This window comes from Strix uralensis, chromosome 8 (genome assembly GCF_047716275.1).
Source record: "Strix uralensis isolate ZFMK-TIS-50842 chromosome 8, bStrUra1, whole genome shotgun sequence".
Lineage (NCBI taxonomy): Eukaryota > Metazoa > Chordata > Aves > Strigiformes > Strigidae > Strix > Strix uralensis.
This window is the reverse complement of record NC_133979.1, coordinates 18631664-18651125: the sequence shown is the minus strand read 5'-3', so window position 1 is coordinate 18651125 and position 19462 is coordinate 18631664. Positions and strand designations below refer to the sequence as shown.

The 19462-nt window shown below is 42.8% G+C and overlaps 1 protein-coding gene across 12 annotated transcripts in view; it reads left to right on the top strand.

The window, feature by feature from the left end:
* ZNF644 (zinc finger protein 644) overlaps positions 1-19462 on the top strand; it is a 78148-nt gene that overhangs the window by 9743 nt on the left and 48943 nt on the right. For 3 of the 12 annotated variants that reach the window (XM_074876473.1, XM_074876464.1, XM_074876472.1), the window contains exon 1: positions 16144-16312. The exons of 1 other annotated variant lie outside the window; for it this stretch is intronic. The gene's annotated coding sequence lies outside the window, so the exon portion shown is untranslated. Of the gene's footprint in view, positions 1-15662; positions 15825-16143; positions 16313-16482; positions 16593-16636; positions 16967-19462 lie in introns of those variants that run through there. 8 more of the 12 variants (XM_074876476.1, XM_074876477.1, XM_074876466.1 and 5 more) reach the window with 7 other exon arrangements.

The window sequence follows — 19462 nt, the reverse complement described above, 5'->3', positions numbered from 1 at the left end:
GAGAAACTGTAACATGAAACGGCTCCCTTGATCTCTCATTTTTCTTCTCTTATTCTCTCCTCGTATGTAATTACAATAATAAATCTTTTTGTTTCTTAACCATCTTGTGGCCATTGCAAACATTTAAGAATTAATGCAGTTCTCACACATGATGCACATGTTCTGCATGTCCCCTTGTGTCCCTCCATTTATTCATTTATCATGTACACACAAAATTCCCATAAAATATTAATCTGAAATACAAATCTCTCTTTGCATCCTGGGAGCATTTGCATATAGTAATGTTAACGAGATTATTAATTCTGCATGCGCAGTCTGTGGACTGCATAGAGGGCCAAACCTCTCTCGGCAACCATGCTGAAATCAGTAACAATTTCAGAAACATTTTCATATTAAAAATGTTGAGTGGAAAGTGACAGTTTCCTAGAACTGAAGTATTGTCCTTAAAACTCAAAACAAGAGGATTTAAAGCTTAGTTTTCGATTTTTCCTTCTAAGAATTCCTCTGTAAAAGGAATTTTATACTGCTCTATGTTTCTGCCCAGTGGTTCCTAATAGATTAATACAGTCTGGAAACAAAGGGATTTTTTTTTTTTTTAACAATGTTATAATCTATGGGGAATCTGAACATTTATTTTGCCTTTTCTTGTTGGGAACATCAGGAGTAGCTATACTTCTGCCAGTTGGATCTAGATTGCCCTGGGAAGGGCAGAATGTGCTGGTGCATATAGATCAAAAATAGTTCAGTGAGGCTGGAGAGAGTATCATTTTCTCAGGGGTAGCAAAGACTGAAAACTGTCTGAGCAGGCACTCGGAGAGATGGATTTGCCAGAAGGATTCTCCTGTGGTGGGGAAAATCTCTGCACCTCTGTCCTGGCTTTGAGCATTGGCAGGGTGGGGCTGTCCTGCCTTCCACAGGGGCAAGCCCTAGGGCACCTTGGATGCCTGTGGAAGCTTGTGAGGGGTGGCTCTGGGGCAGGGACATGGTGGAACAGTCTTGTCTAAGCCTGATAGTCTGCACCGGCCTGCTTGGATCCTTCACCGTTCAAGGCAGGCTTAAGACAAAAAGTTGTACCAACAATGAAAGATGGGTTCTTTGGTCTGCAGCCACATCCCACCAGACACAGAAATATCGGGGCATGTTACATACACCCCTTCCCCAGGTTCAGTTCACCCCCTAGCAAGTAATTTTGTTCTCGGTGGTGGATTAGTAAAGAGTTGCATTTCGTTCAGTGAAACTCACGTCACTGGAGGTTTCCAAGAGATTTTTACTGGGAAAGGCCCTGCAGCTCAAGTTGGACCTTTTCTTCTGCTGGGACAGGGAGAGGTGAGAGGTGGTTGCCAAAGCGGACCAGGTCACCAGGTGCTGCACCCTGTGGGGGAACCCGGGGCTCTCAGTGGGGAGCACGTAGTGGGTCCCTGGTACTGCTCTGGGTCTCAACAATGTTCTGTCTGTGCTGCAGTAAAATCAAAGCACTTCTTGGTGTTTCAGGAAACAATGTATTTTCAGTTTGACTTTATTTCTATTCTGATATTCAAATTCAGATGTCTGTAATTTGTGAAAACAGTCAGTGCTTTACTGTCTACAGTAACAATGCCGTTGATCCCTCAATTCCTAACTGTAAAGCATTCATTTGGCTATACAGCTTTTAAAAATACTATAAACGAAGCATGTGAGACAACCTCCACAGCTGGAGTTAAGCACTTCCACGTGCTTGCTGAATCAGGGACCAAGTTGTTAGAAAGATCTTTCAGGACTGACTGGAGATCCATAAGAAATTGTCTTGACTTAACCAAGCCATCATATTTCTCTTAATCACTACTACTACATCATCTTTTTTCTTTCACTTCCTTCTTATTCATGCTTAAATGAGAAACATCTGTTTCCATTTTTCACATTGTTCTGTTATGTGAGTAACGATACCAAACATCTTTTTTTTCCTGCCCTGTGAAAGAATAAATTAGTGTTAAGTTTTGTGAAGTGCTTTAAAACACTAAAGCAAAACATCTGTTTCAGCTGCAGGTCATTAAAATGAAAAATCCTAGTCTGTGTGTAGTGCAAAACTGCCAAAAAATTTATCAGCCCAAGCACATTTCTTCACCTGTCTTTTACTCTAACAACTGAAGATGGCAAAAGGAGATTAAATCTTGTCTTCAGGGATGGAGCAATTAGAAGTGCTCAGTGCTGTAATCCACAGCAATACCTTGTAGTACTGAATCCTGGTCTGATCTGGAGATGCCTGGAGGTTGCTCCACTGTCGTAGACTTCAAGCTGAGAGTCTCCTTGAACTCCACATCTTCCAGCCAGGTGCGGCATTGTGCAGGATTGCCTAATCCCCTGTAGATGTTTGTGTCATTGAACTTCAGCTGAAAATCGCTCCCCCTGCCCCCAGTCATTTAAGATTTGGAGATTGTTTCCAGGGCAGGTGGCCAGAGTAAAGCTCAACTGGCAAATCTACTTTACAGGTGAACTGAGATGCTCTTTCCGTGCCAAAGCCCAAATGTAGATGTCTGTGTTCCTTTGTTGATAATGATCTCCTTTGTAAAGCACTCTGAGGTCTAGAGATGCAAAGCCAACAACTACCTGAGAGCTTGGCAATTAATAAATAAAATAATGAATATTAACAACAGTGAGTGCATTCCCTGAATTCTGTAGGAAATGCCAGATCTTTCGGGCAGGTCCTGGCAGGCAGGTAATAGCTTACTCCAGCAAGAGGCTGAGTCCACCCTCGTTTCCCTCTGTCTTTAATTAAAAGGTCCAGATCCTTCCTGAGTGTAAAGGAGGTGTTCAGCCTCTGACAGGAATGGGCTCCAAAACTGGATGGGGCTTCTCTAGCACGTTAAGAGGAAATGCTTGTTTGTTCTTCCAGTCTGCTAAAGCAGCAGCCAGTGCAGTGTTGAGCAGTTCTACTGCACTGTGCTCACACCCTCCCTGAAGCAAATCAACGGGATGGTTTGGGGTCTCTAGCAGCTTTTTAAAAGAAGTATTGTGGCTCCCATTTCATATAAACCCAGAGTTTTTGAGACAGGAGACTGTATATATGTTGCTGCACTGAATCTGTTCACCTGCAGCTCTCCCCACCCCCAGCTTATAAGCATGATTTCCTTTTATGCACTGCTCTGTCACAGCTTGGCAAGCTTCCCAAGACAATCCATACCAGAAAGGAGAATATGGCTGCTGAGCAGCGTAGACAGGAGAAATGCCTTATGTAACAGATTCATTTAAATACTATGAAATGTTGAGACAGGCGAGACATAACTGAAAGCAAAATGCAGCCCTTAATCTCTAGCATCAGTTCTGCTTGCCCTCACCATCATCAGCATCTAATAGTCACTGACTGTCTCCATTCACGGCTCCATCTTTTTCAAGAAACTGCCTGCGGCAGAATGTACAAACAGCTTGGGAAGCGGTTTTAGGGGCACGGTTTTTATTTATTTTTTTTCTCCTAATTCCTCATGAGCCTCATGAGCATTTTCCCACTAATATGCCTGTGGCATCATTAGGTGTTTAATGAGAGTGACGTTGCCTGAATATTGTTTTTATAGCTCATTTTGTTTTGACAAGTCTTCAGTTTTGTGGCAGTTTATAGTGTGCAGACTTCTCCTTCCTGTATCTGACTTTCAGAATTTGTAGCAATATTTATCACAGAGGTCTTGTCATAAAACCTGAAATAAAGAATTGTCAACATTCATTATGTTCAAGTGCAATATGTGTTCAACACCACAGTAGTTTAATGACATCAATTAATTATTTTAGTGTATTTTTTTTGTATAATTGAAGCACCAGGAATAGTCCAACAATCCAACACGTCTCAGATAGCAGGGATAGCAGTAAAGTGCAACTCTGCAGATGAACAGTCCTGTTTGGCTTCTTTTAGCAGCTCCCTGAAAGACCAGCACGGACTCCAGCAGGTCATGGACCACAGTCTTGTTCCTCTTCTTCCTCACATCCAGAATCTTGATCATGATATGTTGTGCTCAGACAAAAAATGCCAGCATTGTACCTGCAGAAAACAAGGCTGCTAAAATTGTAAGTCTTCAATAGATGCATACAATGTCATTTTACCCCCTGCATTTTGTCTACATGTTGCCTGTGCTGCATCCATTTCTTTACTGATTAAATAAAATGGATGCAGTTTTTGTGTACAGACAAGACTATAATTCTTACTTAGGAATGTGCCATCTTCATTTACCATGTCATATGGATGATCAATGCTGAGCAGGGCATTTATTCAACAGCTGTGTCTATGTGAGAAAAACACTAAGTAATGCCCATTAAGCTCTCACTTTTATATTGTCTTCCAAGTGATTTTACCTGGTTTAGGATGCCAGTGTGTGTTGTCTTATTGCCACAGTGGCAGAGCCTTTAAAACAACTAGCTGCTGTCATGAATTTAGCTTGCTTATCTTTACTAAGATGAGGAGAGTTATTGGGGAGAAGGACAAGTGAAGGTACTCTTGCTGCTTCCTTATGTAATGTGTGTGTCCTGCATGACAGTAAAGGGGGAGAAACTGCACCTCTCTGCAGTCCCTCTTCTCCTCCCACCACACCACAGCATCACTGCACAACCATTTTGCTCTTGGGATTCCCCATTGCTGGTTAGATGCTATAGGCCCCAGAAGTCTATGCCTCTGTTCCCAGCACAGCTGCAGTCAGTGGAGCTGCACAGCCCTGGGAGCAGACAATGTTAACAAAACTGTAATTGTATACATAGCTACTGTTTCAGATGTTCATATCCTGGCTTCCAACATCTCCATTTTTATGTCCTTGTTTATATTTAATAGCAGTTACAGTGGTTAAGTGGCTTTATTTTGGAAACCGTGACATTTCTCTTGCTGGTACTGAAGCTGTGAAGATCAGAAAGAAAGATGTGCCTTTTTACTCTGTTTCTTCTGATAGGTTTTGTCATTTGGCAACTGTTGTTCTATTAGACTTTGCAGAATTTGGACAGGATTCTGATCTCCTACAAAGTGACACACACACTTATTAGAATGCAGGAGCAGGTTTGGGGCCTTTTTTCTGATACACCATGCTGAGTGCCATGCATGAGAAATTAGAGCCTGTCTGTTATTATGTGACCAAACAACTGCAGGAACTTCTAGTGAGTACTTTTAAATAGTAGTAAAATAAAAATCGAAATAATATTCCCACAAAGCAGAATGTAAAGCACAGGCTCTCCTTCTGCAAGTCGCCCAGGCTCTAGAAGAGAATGTGCAAATCTGGACCAATCCAGCCCTCTTAGACTTACAGTTCCATTGAAGTAAAATAAAAAATAAGGAGAAATTTTGGATTCTTCTACAAGCTCTTTCATGATAGTTCCTGTTTCTATAGTCTCTTTTCAAACCCAGCCCAGCGTAAAGAAAAAAGAAAATTGTAATTTCTAAATTAAATGAAACACAGGACTTGAGATTTTTTTTCCTTTAATGCCTCAAAAGCATATTTTTGAAAATCATATAATCTTTGGTAGAAGGGATCCCATGATTAGGGTACATTTCAGTTGACACTCATACATCCTACATTTTATATTAGGTTATTTCTCCTTTTAGGTGCACAGATAATCACTCACATGGCATTTCCAAATAAGCTGTGGGGAACTCCCCAAGCCGTTTCATTTTCCTGCTCCTACTGGGAAATGGGATTTGTTCAGTCAGCCTCCCTGCAAGTAAAATATCCTCATCCCACTCAGAACAAAAGAACTGCCAAATGTAGGGAGGACAGATAGCTTTGTCCTTCTGTCCAGCAGAAGTGCTCCCATGCCACAATTAAGGCTCTATTGCCTGAGCATTGTGTGCCCTCTGGGACTTCCTGGGAGTGCTCCAGCTAGGATGCTGTGGGGAAATTCCTCAGTAACCACCTCTGTTTCCCCCACCCCCCCACACACATATAGTCTGGACCATCTCCGCTCCTCAGTGCCTTTCCCTGGAGCACCCCCATACCTGTCCAACAGAGCCATATGGCTTGGCCCTGACACTACAGCTCTGCACCTGTACGTGTGCCATACCTGCCCAGACCTGTTCAGCACCATCTGGCCATGCAGCCCTCTGGTTTACAGTGACGTGCCTTCATCGCCTTCCCAGCCCAGCCCCCCACCCACCTGGTCCTCAGCTGCTATCTGCAAACACTTTGGCCTTCTCATAGTCTTCTTCCACACTTGGGAGGCCCCAGCTACAAGCCAAGCTTTTTCTTGCTTCTGTTAACCCAGGGGAGGATCAGCAACCTTCCTTCCCAGAAGGATCAGTGTCCACCTTCTCCATATTGTATGCAAAGCAAAGGGAGAGCACTATGGAGTCTGTTTCTGAAGTGAAGGCCTGAGTGGGTTATCTCAGAATGGACTGAGAGACCACAGAGGTGCTGGCTATCCTGGGGAGATGCTTCTGAGCAAGATCAGAAGGGTGGTGATCAGTGAGGCTTTTTACATAAAGGTAGGGGTGTGTAGGATGCAGGAGGTATGTGGTACAAATATGCTGATGTCACAGAAGGGCCTCAACACGGTATTCTGCTGATGTTGTGGGATCGATGTGCTTCATTTGCTGTGCCATGCAGATGTGCTTAAGAGACCTGGAGACCTAACACAGCATGTAAGGGCAGCCCCTGTGCAGCTACCTTGATTCCCAGCATCTCTGCATTCAAGGACTCTTCCACTAGCAGTTACCTCCAAGCTGTACTTTACAGTCACCCTTTTCAGCAGGAGAAATATAAAAGGGCCAAGGTTAACATATGCCTGGGGTTAGAAATGGTGGCTCTGTATCCTGAATGTTCACCATCATTTCCAGCCCTGCTCTTTTGCCAACAGCAGGCGTCAGCCCCCTGAACTGCTACGAAGTGCTGTGATCTCCTGTTGGTAGGTCCTCCACAGCAAAAGCAATATGTCTGCTCAGATGGCATTTTCTGCCTCTCTGCTCTCATCATGCTGGAGAGCTGTTTGATCAACACAAACGCTGACAGTCGGACATCATTAATTTTCCACAGCCTACTACTTGAATCTCCTGAAAGGACGGGCTGTCACTGTTCCTCATAGCCCTTGCTGGCCTGAACTGCCCGCTGCACTGTCCTGCTGCAGCACAGGCGTGCTAGATGCCTTAAGCCACTGCTCTCCTTCCTTGGGCCTGGGATTTAAATTCTGTCAGCTCTGTCAGAAAAAAAAGAACTCTCAATATATAATTAATTTCTTTTTAAAGGATGAGATAAACTATAACACATTAATGATGGAAGTGATCGTATACAATTCATGCTTAGTGAGTATCCATTGTATTAAATTAATCCTAATAAGCACTGTTTTCCCCAGCATGTGCCATTTTAACAGTCATTGTGAAAAGATATGCTTCCTAATGTACTGTCAGAAATGTGATAACACCCTCCTTGTTTAGAAAGCATAATTGATAAAATGTGACAAAAACATAGTTATTGCTTATTCATAAATGGGATACTTTTAAAAGTACTCCCAGTCTTCCATTGATTGGGTTAAATGACTTGCTGATGAAGACCTCTACATGAAATATTAAACCACCATTATCTGGCTCCTGTTAAGATTCAAAATCAGGATTCTCTTTTGCACAAAGTAAGTAAAAACTGTTCTGCTGTTTTAAAGCAGACTATAAACATTGTAACTCAAAGCCAGAGGTATATTTGAATGACAATTCAGACCTAACTTCTTAAAAAGGAATTTTAATGTGCTCGGGATGGAATTAGCGAGATGCATCTGATATACTAGTAGATAGATTTGAGTGCTTCCTGAGAGTGTTCAGGCATAGCTGCTTTTGCTGAAACTACTCTGCTAACTGTTTCTGCTTTTACAGATACCCCATTTTTACTCTGTGAATTGTCTGTATGGTCTAACTAAAAATACACTTCCAAAGCCTTACCTGAGTCCATTTCCACACACTGACCTATGAACACATTGTTGGAAACCAAAGCCAAGGACTGTGAAACTGGGACAAATTTTAAAAGTGAACATGATTGTTCTTCTGAGTTTCTTCATTCTTTCTTTTGTCTGAAAAACCTCTACTCAGCATGTATTCCAGGATACTGAAATAACTATTTTACAGTTATTTTAAATACATAGATTTCTGTTACTAGGAAAATTAGTGCTAGAGTTCTCTTTCTTTGAGCATGGTTGAAAGCTCATTAAAGTCTTTGCAGCTATTTCACTGGGCTTATAATGAGACATTTTATGTTCCTGTGAGCTTCACACTAAAAGCAGTAGTATTATAATACAAGATCTGCCTGCAAATCCCAAACCTAAAATGGTATTTCCTGAACGGGATAATGGCAGATGAACTGCTGTTCGAAATAATTCATCTGAGAGTTTAGGCGGGATGTGATCTGGAAATACTGGATGAACAAGAAAGAAGCAAAAGTTTTAATATAGCTTTGATCATTGCACTGAAGATACTTTTTGGCAGATGAGTGGTAATGGAGTGGCCAAGCTGAGGAGCTAGGAGATGCTTCTCCTTTGTTGGCATAGAGGGGGACCAGCAGGGAGGTTGGAAAGAAAAAAGTTACTGGGTAACAAAACTCGCATTGTAATAACCCTGGGTTGTAACTTGCTCTTTTCATTTTTGTCAACCTACCATGCCATATACTGATTCTGTACAACCACGGAATCTGATAAATAATTTTTCAAAATTGCTTATTAGCTCTAAGAGTATGTTAAACTTTCACAGTTTTATATAGTTTTTTTCCTCTCCCTTTCAGGATTCAATTATAAAGTTGTCTGTTTTCATTCCCTGAAGATCCATACTTTTCTATACAGTACAATATACTCTAAAAAAGCTTTTGTAGTTTTTTTTAAGCTTTATCTCTGATGTTAGAAAGACTCAGCTATATTCATAGTTAATTGTCTTGATCAAAACCAAATTCCTTACAATTAAGAAACAAACAGAAGGTATGGCATATCAAACAGACTTTCTGCTACTGTGATCTTACCTAAACACAAAATAAGTTCCTCAGTACTTCCACATTAATAGTAAGAAAGTGCTTTTTTGCTTTCTTTACTTCTTTAAATATTATTATGTCTTCCTATACACAAACCTCTGGTGCTTTACAAACAAACAATAATAAAGATTTATGTAATTGTTTGTGTCAAGCGTAAGGACAAGAGGGTGTATGTCCATCGGACAATGAAAGAAATCACAATTGCTGAGCTAGTAATTGCCTACGGGGCAGAACAGTAGGAAGTTGTGGGGAAAAGAAGGCGGTTTGAGGTCCTGCCTGGTATGTAGTTATACACTGGCCATGTCGTTGACAGCTGAGAAATGCTGTTCAATTTTCAAGTGCTGCTAAAACATATGGCACTTGCTTCTAGAGGCAAAGGTTTTTGGTGAAGATGTCTTCACTTGGATCTTTGTCCTGACTTCCATCTGGCCAGATGACTTCGAAGTACAGAACTGGTGGGGGTTGGCTGCCAAAACCTTTTCCTTTTTGTGAGGGTGTTCCCTTGTTGTTCGGTCAGGGGAGGTGACTTTCCCTATGTTGTGTTACCTGTGTCCTTCACTGGGACATGTAGAAGTCACAAATTTGGAGATGGAGTGTGCCTGAAAGGATTATTGTCACTAATTCCCCACATTAATATCTCTAATATATGCTGTAGACGTGGGTGTGACCCTTAATGCTAGTCACAGAGGTGGGTGTAGGGAGAAGTAGGGTGTGATGCAACTAGGAGACCAGAACATGGCACTCTACAGGTCTAGTGCAGTTGCCTTCTCATCAGTAACACTTTGCCAGCATAGGACAGTCATGGTGAAGGTCAGGGATGTGGTCAATAGTGGTAGGAGCTGGACTCTTTTATGCCCTGTCCTCTACAGGGAGACATAGAGGACTGAAACAGGAAGCTTGAAATGATTCTCTGTCTTCTCTCAGTGTGTCATTTTGGCACTATAATGTGAAGTGAATCATCAGACTGGGTTAAGCAGAGCTATGATAATTTATACCTATTATATCTAGGTCCTTTCCATCATCTACTGAAGGCCAGTTTATTGCCACAGCTTTCTTCCTCTCCCACTAAATTATAATTCATCAACAGACTCAGGAAGAAATTTGTTATGGTTTTGTCGCTCATAGCATATTTTCATATATTAATACTTCCTGTGCATGATGCAAATGGCAACCCTCCAAGGCAATACATTGTTGTTTTTAAGAAGGTCAGTGCTATAATATATGGTGGTATTTTCCTACACTAATCTGCTTTCTTGTGATCTTTGAATTCTGCCAGTCTTCAGCTCAGTAACTCAGACATGAGGAGATGTCAGGTCCTCCTGAAGGGAACAAGGATGTAGGCTTAACTGTCAACTTTTTAATGTGGGATGAATTAGAATAACACAAGATAAAAGAAAATAAGCATAAAGACTAAGGTTAATTAATTACTATTGATAATTAATCCAGGATTTGTTAACTGGTAATGTTTATTATGGTGGTACCTGAGGAGCTGCTAAGAACAGAGCCTGGTGTGCCAGGCAGGCAGTGCTGCCCCAGCAGCTGCTCCTCTCTGAGCAGGGGCAGATGACAATAACACTCCTTAGTGGTGAGACTGAAAACAGGAGACAACTGTGGAAGGCTGGGTATGGAACTGCTGCCCTCCTGACAAAAGCTGTTTTGTAACCACTAGCGCGGGCCTAGCCAAGGGGAGCAGGCCTGAGCAACAGACACGGTATTTTCGTACTGGTGCCTATGAACAGAAGCCTAGCAATGGGGAAACAGAGCACCAGTTGTCTTTATTATGTAATGTGGGAAATCTTTTCCTCGCTGGGAAATTTAAAACACTTGTAACAGTACAACAGTTCTAAAGGCAATTCACAGTGGCAAGCAACAGTATTTCCCTAGGTAGAGTTTCTAAATATTCTTCCATTGCAAAATACTTTATTTCAGGACTAACCTTACCTTGGGATCACTGTTAAGAGAGCCATAGGTTTTAATGGCTAGTGGTTTTAATTGTACCTATACATTCTTACTGCCCTCTTATTGTTCTACTGGCAATTCTAATAGTTTAATTGATACTGACAAAGATGACTAGAATCTTGATTTATAACAGAGACTAAATTTATATTATAAATAAAATACATTTTTTGTTCTGTCTGAAAAATAGACTAGACAATCCCCTTTAATTAATGTTTACAACTGTATTTCAAAAGAGCCTGTGAAACAAGCAAGCCAACAAAACATGAATCAACAGCTCAAACAACAAAAAAAAAGTTAAGAAAATTCATTTTTTCTCTTTCAATTTTTACAATGTTGAAATAAATCAAACTGCTCCAATTCATTCTGTTACTAGTTCTTCTAAAATTTCAAAGGAAATAATGTTAATTACTGTTTGTTGAAACAACCCGTACATTGAGTTCCTAAATTTGTTGATACTGGAGATAGGAGAACTGTATTTTTGTAAGAAAGGCCAAGAAACCAGAAACATCTCTGTAGGATGAAAAGCAAAGAAAAACTCTGTGGCAAGTTGAGTAATAACCTTTCACATCATGTTTTTGGGGCCTTGTTTTTGTAGTTATGAGGGTCTAAGGGCAAAGACAAGACAAACTCTATAGGTAAAGGTAAGATATTTTTTTAAAACAACCATCTTAGCTGAAAAAAAACATTTAGTCGGGTACTCAAAAACTCTTATTTTTCAGTTTATAGTAGTGGATTTAATAAAAGGTGCTACTTTTTCCTATAAACCCCATTTTTGTCTGAAATTCAGGCATCAAAGATCATTTCAATTTTGAAAATGTTATGGAATACAAAATTTTCTACCAAAGGCTACAGTATAAAGATCAGATCAAAGTAGTAATTGGAGAGGGGAAATGGATGGGATAAATGCAATGTATCCATTACATGAGTGCATTACTATTTTGAAAATCATACAGGCTTAAATTGTTCTACAACTCAAAACTATATAATTTAATCTTTTATCTGTGGTTGTTTTGGTTGCTATATACAGGATAAGCAGAATATTTTGTTATTGAAAGAAATGTGTCAACTGAAAATGAAATTTTCAAAGAATGATGCATAGTGGCTCTATTTCCATGGTGAAGCTTTTTGCATAGAGTTAATGAAGTGCTTGGGGTCCAAGGGAATAAAAGGTGCTATATAAATGTAAAAAATTATCATTAAAAAGTTTTTCCCTCCAGGCATCTGGGATTTTGCTGTGTGTCTTACAAGGAGGCATTTGCAGTCTTCTTTCATTCAAAACGCTTCAGCTTAGACCTGCTCCAACTCTCCCTCTGCAGCTTCAGCTACAGAAATGTTTATATGAAGAAATAGTTTCTAAATTAGGTTCCAGTTAATCATATTTTGCTGCTAACATGAAAGAGCCTGTTTTGGTTTAAGCTTTTTATAACCATGTTGAAGACCAGGAGGAACTAGGTAGCAACCTTCTCTGAAGAGGTTTTCAAATGCTGTTTTAACCATTATTAGGCCCTGTCTGCATTGGTGGAGAAATAATACAGGACACAGCCAGAATTCTTGGAAACTAAAAGCCAGCTGTGCAATATCTGGCTTAATTTTCAAGAATCGTATCATATGGTCCTCTACCGGCTGTACATGTTCTTTCACTGATCTGAGTGCCTCACTGGAGGCTGGTCCTAAAATGTCTATTTCATGAACACATGCAATCCAAATTTTGCATCATTTTGTGTATATTTCTCAAGTCTTCTTAATCTAACATGCAACCTTCAAGATCATCTACTGCTTTTCACATATTATAAGCATAAGTGGCAAAGCTGGTAGAATCGGAACAAGAGTTCTGACACCACTGGACATAATCTTTTATTGCACTGCCATTTTGATGAAATGTTGCAGTTATGTGCTCCGTGAATTCACACCAAATGTGGATTTTTCTTTGGATCCACAGATTGTGTAGATCATAAGCATTTTTTAGAGAGTCTACTACTGCTTATGGAACTGGGTCTTTTAGCTCAAGTAGTAAATTAAACAAAGTGCCAGGTATCTTTAAACTCTTAATAAAATTGTGGTATTTGGCAGCATTAGAACTAAAGTTCATATTTCCTTGTGCTAACCATTTTACTTGTTCACAAATAGATGTGAAATATAATAAAACACTGCAACTTCTGTAAGTTTTCTTGCTGTTATAGAATTTGGTATTTTCCTTTAACAGACTTGAAGCAAGAATTGCTGTTGCTTAAACATTATCTACCAGGGGACAAAATGTATGTAAGTGTGCTGAACTTAAAATAATTGGGCACAATAAAATATATCCAGTAAGAAGCATATGGGTAGTATTAATATTTGCTTTTTCATGTTCTTATTGTTTGTATTTTGGTTAGCGTGAAGCACATATGACCAAGAATCTTAAGAAGAAATCTGTGGATTGAATGAGATGATAATGTTTCTTGTGTTTAAGAGCAGTGGAAAACTGTCCATACGTGCTCCAAAATATCAGAACTTGATTTTATAAATGTATCTTTTCAGAAAACAAGCTTAATTCTCAGAAGAATAACATTAGCACTCATTAGGGGACTGAGTGCTTTAGGGTATTGTTAATGAAATTCATAGCCTTTTGCCTGTGGGCTATCAGTTTGAATTCAGTCTAACTCAGTGGAGATTAAAAATTGGCCTATTTAATGGCCTTTTAGTCATCTCTAATGAGATGAGTTTGGTGGGTCTCAGTCCCATAACATAAACCATTCACACTGCCTTCTCCTAACTGGCAAGCTCCAGAGAAACCCAAAAATTTAATGAATTCTGGGAAAAATTAATCTCTAGTACCATGAAAAAAAACAAAAGCAAAAGCCTTGATTCACACTAGTTACATGAGCACTAACAAACACATAATTTTTAAATGTGGACTTTATATTGATATATAAAGTTTATAAATTAACAAATCAGCTGAGTATGTGACATATGTTGCCACACAGCTATACAGAATGTAACATGACAAAGACTCCCAAAGGACATATCTACACCTGTGCATAAGATCACACCAACACATTAAACGTTTGAATGTCTCTGGGATTCATTTCTATCAGAAAAAAACAGGATCAGACCAGATAGCTGGATAGTAACTGCAGTTACAGAAAATTATGCTGAAAACAATGATTCCTAGACTGCCTCCATTAGTTCACAACAGAGTGAAATGCTTCTCATTTTTTCTTGGGGATATTTAACTTAGTCTTTAAAAAAATATTAATGACATTTCCAGAACCCTCTATAGAACATATGCCAGTTTTATTTATCCATATCATAGTAAAACTTTTCCTAATGTCTAACCTAAATTTCTTTCACTGCAGTTTGAAACTTAATTTTTGCCCTGTCAGCAATGGATTTAGTGAACAATGTATTTTTCTCCCCATAGTCTTTTTTTCTCTAGACTAAAAAATCTCAAGTGTTCCTATTTTCAGTTAGGGTCATGTCTTTTAAAAATGTCGATTTTTTTTTCCCTTCCTTATACTCTCTTCTACTGGATTTTTTTGAAAGACATTTTTCTTGAAATGTGGAGTCCAAATCTTAACACAGTATTAAAGCTGAGCTTTACCAGTATTAAATGAGGGTAGCTTCTCTGTATGTCCTAGATATGACAGTTCTGTTTACATGTCTCTGTACAGCAGCTTTTTTCACAACGGTGTGACACTGTTGACGCATGTTCAGTTTGTGATCTACTCTGGTCCCCAACCCCTTCTCTGAAGGCCCAGTATTTATTTGTCTGTTCCCAGTCTTGCAATTGTGCAATTGTTATTTTCCTGCTTAAATGTTGGAAGTTGGCACTTGTATTTATTCAGTTGCATACTATTTCTGCAACCAGTTTGTCAAGAACATTTTGAATTCTTTTCTTGCCCTGCAATGTGCTTCCAGCTCTGCCAGTTTGGCATTGTTGGCAAATCCGATCAATGTAAACTGTACTCTGGCATTCACATAATTAGACGTGGTACCAAACTCAGGACACACCTCCAAGGTACTGCTATATCTTGCTATTTGTCACAGTGAAGCACTGCTGAGGTAGTTTTGCACCACTGCGGAGTAATTTTATTATGTCTTTTGCTTGGTCAATTAAGAGTTCTCCGAGGTGGTATCAAAAGCCTTAAGTCAAGCTATAACAGATCTACCGCTAGTCCCATCCAAGGCCTGTTACACCATCACAGCATGGGATGAGTTTGGCACCATACGATTTTCTTGACAAATCCACATTGGCTGTAACTTATCACTTCATTAGCTACCATGTACTTAAAGATGCGTGATTATTTGCTTCAATACTTTTCTGGGAATAGAGGCTAGAATGATTGACAGTTCTTGGCTCTACCTATTCCTCTCTTTTGAATTATATGTGTTGTGTTTTTCCTTTTCCTTTCTCTTGAAATCTCAGTTGTCTTTGTGAGCTCTCAGTGATAACTGCTCACACCTCTAACGTTACCTTAATCAACTTCTCAATCTAGTGTAAAATCCTCCGGGCCTAGCAAATCTGAAGGAAAAAATCTCATTTATCAAAGCAGTCTCTACTTTACACGTTTACTATTCTCCCCTGAATCCCTGCCCTTTTGAATCGGGGTTTGCCATCAGCAGCATTACTCTTAAGAAAAGATGGCACCGAATGCTTCTACTTTCTCGGTGTCACCTCATAGCTTCCCGCCCCCCCGAATGGACTGACAGTCCCCGGGTCGTCTCCTCTCTCCTCGCGTCGCTTTCTCTGCTCCCAGGTTTCCTGTTCCCCTCTCACGTCGTTCGCCAGCCGCGGCTTGTCGGAGGAGCCTGCCTTTCTCACTGGCACGGCGAGCGCCTTTGTACAGCTCCTGCAGCACTTGACCTAGTTTTCCACTTTCTGTGGGAAAGGCACCGCCAAGCAACTGACACTCCGACTTCCCGCTCCCGAGCGCGCTGCGCGGCCTAGCGCAGGTGAGGGGAGGCCGCGCCGGGTGGGCGGCGGCCGCGCAGGCAGTCTCTGCCTTCTGAAGAAAGGGCTCTTAGGAAACCGCCCTCCCGTCCGCGGGAGGCATTTCCTTCTCGGCCTCGCAGCCCCGCCGGGAGCGACCCGCCGGGGCCGGCCTGCGGGGCCGGAGCTACCACCCGCCCCGAGGGAGCCGCGCGCGGCGGTAACGGCCGCACACCTGCCCCCGGCGGGAAGCGAGGCGCGCGCCCCCCCACCCGAGCGGCTGGCGGCGGGAGGGGGCTGGGGAGTGCCGGCGCGGGAAGGCCGCACGCATGCGCGCTCCGCCCCCCGGGACGCGTGTGCGTGTGGGGCTCTGCGTGCGCGCGTGTGTGTGTGTGTTTGTGTGTGTGTGCAGCCGCCCGCCGAGTGGCGGGGGGTCGGAAAGGTTGCGCGATGACGTCATGACGCCGCGCGCAGGACGTAACCCCGGCGTGACGCACACCCCGGCGAGCCCGTGAGTTTCCCGTTATGCTTTTTTTTTTTTAATGCCCACCCCCCCCCCCCCCCCCTCCCCCGCCGGCAGCCGGGAGGGGAGGGGAGGGGGCGCGCGCCGCTCCGCGCGGCGCCGCGTGGGGCGGGGGCGGCGCGGGCTGAGGCGGGCGCGGCGTGCCGGCCGCCCTAGCGGCGGTTGGCGGGGAGGGCGGCTCTGCCTCCATCCTGCCGCATCGGGGAACATGGCGGCCGCCTCCGACCTGGTGCGGCACCGCGACTCGGCCGCAGCCGCCCGCGCCGCGGTAAGTGGCCGGGCGGAGGCGACGGCGGCGCGGCGGAGAGAGGGCGGGGGGCGAGGCGCTCCCCTCCCTTCCCCGGCCCTCCTCGTCGCCTCCCTCCGGCCCCGCCGTCGCCCCTCGCCCCCTCCCCGAGCCGGCGAGCGGTCTCCCCGGTGCTCCGTCCGGGCCGGACACAAAGGGCTGTGCCGGGGAGGGTTTTGTTCGGTCACATGAAGCGGCGCAGCCAGTGAGCGCGGAGCTGGGAGGGGGGAGCGGGGCCGCCGCCATTGCCAGGCGCGGAGGAGCTGGGCAGCCCGGTGCCGCCGCGGCGGGGCCTAGGGCGCGGGGAGAGCCGCCTGGGGCCGGGACGCCAGCAGCGCGGGGCCGCGGGGAGCCAGGTAATGCCCCGCGCGGCGCCGCCGCGGCCGGCGGGGGCCACTGGGGCTGGAGGATGCCGTCGCTCGGGGGTGGCCGGGGTCACCCTGGGGGGCTCCGGCAGGCGTCGGTCCCCTCCCGCCGCCCGCCCCCGGCGTGCCAGGGCGGCGCGGCGGGTCCCGCTGGGCGGACCTGCGCTCTGCTTCTCGCTGCCGCTCGCCTCCCGAGTGCGGGTCGCCAGGCACGCTGCCCACCCGGGCTCACGGTCAGCCGGGGAGAGGCCGCCTGCCGCTGTCCTGGGGCAGGGGTATCGTGCGATCCCCGCCCGCCCCTTCCCTCCCTTCCTTCTTGGCATGAAGCAGGGCGGCTCTGAAACGCACGGTGTTGTTACAAAGGGCTGGCAAGTTCCTGGCCCGCCGTGGGACTGACTGGTCGGTGTGCCCTGCGTACCGGGGGCAGTGCTGCTGTCTGCAGTGCGCGGGGCTCCTGCAGCCGAGGTGGTTTACAACAGCGAAGGAAAAGTTAACAGTTCAGGTATCAAAGTCGTGTTTTCGGGCTCCCAGCTGCTTCAGGGTCTGGCGGTTTCTCTGATAAAGTTTGTTACATCAGGTCGCAGTGATGAGCATCATCTTGACCAATGTAATTTATCTACAATCTAGAAAGTTTTCTTTCTTCTTACGGCTTTAACCTTTAGTCTACTGGAAATACTTTTGTTGGGGTAGTGTGGGCTGTAAACTGACAAGTCACGGTGGTAATGAAAAACAAGCATGGTATATCAAAATAGGTTTCCATCAGTGTTGTACAACTCTGGCCCTTTAAGCAAATTCTCATTCGCAGTGATATTCTGATTCCTGCCTCCCTTTCTAGCACATAATTTAATTATGAAGATTGTGTCATGGAACTTAGCTTTCAGACACATATGGGGAATGAATGTGCACCAGATTTTAGAGTAAGAAGCCATTTCGTGTTGTATAGATAAATGAATTAACACATGGGACAAACACTCTTAAGAGGCTGATAAGCATCTCTGGAATTCCACCACAGAATTGTACCTTCTACTGAGAAGTTTGTGCAATGTGTTATTTTTTTATACGAGTTGCCAAATAATTTTTCATTCAATTATGGAACAAATCTGTAAAGAGAAGATTCTTCACAGTTGAGAGTGAAGTGCTTCAGAGTTTTGTTAACTTCATGTGATTCTTCTGTGTAGAATTCTTCGCAACCTGACTTGTGCAAGACAGGTGATTTGAGGGCAGAATGAATGGACTGATTAGACAATGCAAAATAGATCTGGAGAAGCTTTTAGTGGGTCACTTAGATGCAGAGAAAATGCAGCAATTTTCTTATTGGAGAGGAGTTTAAGTAGAGTGCATGGAGGAGCAGTGCAGTGTGACAATCCTATTACACTGACTTACAATCAAAGCTGATGTTGCAGACCTGTCTAATGTAACTGCAGAGGGATGTGGTGCAAAGTTATACAAGAATTACAAGAAGAATTGAAATGAATAATCTTCAAAATACTGTCTTAAAATAGGTTCTTCTGACGTCTAGCTTTCATTCAGGTTGATTTTTTTAAAAAAAATAAAAGATCTAGGAACAGGAGTTTTGTGGAGGGAAAAAAAAAGTTATTGTTAACGTCACCAGAGAAACTTCTTTTTATAGATATATTTTTTTATTTTGCCTTCTCTAATCTGTATGGTATTTTTTATATTAAAAAAAAAAACCTTGGCAAATATCATTGTAACAAAATTAGAGCAAAGGTGTACTACTTTGCCTTTTTTTTGAAGGTTCATGAAGTACAGCATCTAGTTTATACTGAGTACCACTAGAAGGAATACGTCTAGGAAAATGTGTATGAAAGTTCTTAAGAGAATGCTAAAAGAGAATACTAGTGTCTTGAAATCTCAACAGGTGGTCTGGCTAGTAGGAGGAAAAGGCACTGATCACTTAGACCATCCTTGTGAGGTTATTTACTACAGCAACAATTGATTGAAATAGGAGCATCAGCAATTGAATAAACAGGATGTTAAACAATAGTGGCAATGCCTTCCACTTTAAAATAACAGTGTAGACTAAATTTCAATATGGACACTGAATTCAAGGGTTGTCAGTGGAATTTCTTGTGGAATAGTTTTAGTATTAGCAGGACCTACTAGCATGTGTACTTTTTTCTGATTCAAGACTTTTGAAGTCACTTCTGGAGAAAACAACTGAAAAGGGAATAAAATTCTCTGTAGTAATAAAACACACACACATGCTCACACACAGTTATTCATTTCAAACACTTTCAGACTTTTTACCAGCTTGCAAAAGATCTGACAACTTAAAACTGGAAAAAATGTGGAATAATTGTGTCACTTGCTGTGCAGGTTCACCTGAAGTTGGTATGAATTAAAGGTCTTTGAACAGTTGCTGATTGGCTGCATTTGCCTAGCCAATAACTCACTTGCCTCATGTTTTTACATTTCCAAATAACCTCTTGTCAAACAAAGTTCAAGTTATGCACCTATTAGAGGACT